This window comes from Carlito syrichta, unplaced genomic scaffold, assembly GCF_000164805.1.
Source record: "Carlito syrichta isolate Samal-C Ts95f unplaced genomic scaffold, Tarsius_syrichta-2.0.1 Scaffold313464, whole genome shotgun sequence".
NCBI classification, from domain to species: Eukaryota; Metazoa; Chordata; class Mammalia; order Primates; family Tarsiidae; genus Carlito; species Carlito syrichta.
The window spans coordinates 464,229-466,163 of NW_007257560.1; positions in this window are offsets into that span (position 1 = coordinate 464,229).

Sequence of the window (1,935 nt, forward strand, 5' to 3'; positions counted from 1 at the left end):
TCTCCTTTTGGTAACGGCCATTCTAACTGATATGAGGTGATATCTCTCTGTGGTTTTGATTTGAATTTCCCTGATGACTAGTGATGCTGACTTTTGTAATATACTTGTTGGCCATTTGCATGCATTCTTTTGATAAATATCTTTCCAGGTCTCTGGGCCATTAAAAAAATTTTGAGTTATTTATTGTCTTGCAATTGAGTTGTTTGAGTCCCTCATGTATTTTGGATATGAACCCCTCACCAGATGTATGGTGCACAAATATTTTCTCTCACTCTGTAGAATGGCTCTTCAGTCTGTTGATTGCTTCCCTTTACTGTGCAGATGCTCTAGAGTTCTTATTCCAACACTCATTTCTTCTGTCTAGAATCCTTAAGTAATTATTTCATTTCTAAAGTGGTATGCAATTATTGCTATACCTAAAAATTGCCAAATATGCCATTAGCTGCCTACTTTATCACACAGATATTTTCTTTTTTCTTTTCTTTTTGAGTTGGAGTCTCACTCTGTCGCCCAGACTGGAGTGCAGTGGCTGCTCCCGGCCACCACATCCTCGACCTGCCGGGCTCTGGCGATCCTTCCGCCTCAGCCTTCCCAGTAGCCGGAATTACAGGCGCACGCTACCATGCCCGGCTGATTTTTTTGATTGATTGTCGAGATGAGGTCTCGCTGCCCGGGCGGGTCTCGAACCCGCGGGCTCGGGCCATCCACTCCCCTCAGCCTCCCAAAGGCGCGGAATCACAGGCTGAGCCACCGAGCCCGGCTCACACAGATATTTTCAACTGCCAGATTGGCTTCTACACTCAACGGTCCAGTGGGTCATTCACACTCTTGGCATCAGATGTCTACTGTCCTCCATCTCATCCCCTCCTCTTCCAAACAATGTTGATGGTCATGTGATGATGAAGATGATGACGGTGATGACGAAAAATGCTCAAAACACATCTATTTCTTCTATTTCTGTCTTTACTTAGCAGTGTTGTCATGTATCTATTTTCTAAGTTCTATTTAACCCTCTCACATGACCTCTCTACTCATTGCTTTCTCTTTTATTTTCCTCAGATATCCCCCTACTTATGACTCATCTTGTTCTTAAAGTAATGCCTTTGAAGCGGTGTTTGTATAGTTATCCTTTCCTCTCTCTGCCCAATCTTCCAGGTAATCACTGATATGGTATTAAAGTCAAATCTGGTTATGTCGCACTTTCTTTCAAGATGATTTCTAGTTGCCTTTGGCATAGAAACCAAATTCTTAACCTATAACATCATCTAGAGTCAAATTACATTTACAACTTTTGATTCCACACATTATCCAGCTATACAAAGATATAGATGACATAATACACTACAAGGCCTTCAATAAAACTGTGATTACACACACATTTCCCCATTGATAACACTTTCACACCCCCTCGTAAGCTAAATAAAAAATTACTTGGAAAACATTCCTACTATCTGACACAAGATAGATATATTACTGATGTGAAAGGATTAAATTTGGAGTCATGTTTCTGATAAAGCTCTGGTAGCCATGCAAGCACATCACACAGAATTATTTTCAAGAGATAGCCCGCCATACAAGTACAATTAGGTGACAACCATCAGGTATAGCACTTGTAGCATCAACCACAGCATTGGAGGTGAGGCCACCTTCTTGTGAGCAGTTCCCACCCAATGCTTGGGCACAGCACAGGTGCTGGTACCTGACCACTTCTGCCCAATACGGGGAAATCTTTGTAGTGGAGCTCCCTGTTCAGGTGATTGAAGCTTTTCCTCAAAGCTTCACTGAGGTATGAAGCTTTTCCTACACAGTATGTCTTTCTTCCTCTTCTACTTTCACAGGATTCAAAGTAGCATTGCAGTCTAAATCACTAACTACTCCTGATCCCTCTGCTCCTTATCATTCACAGGTTGTGATGGTTAATTTTATGGGTCGATT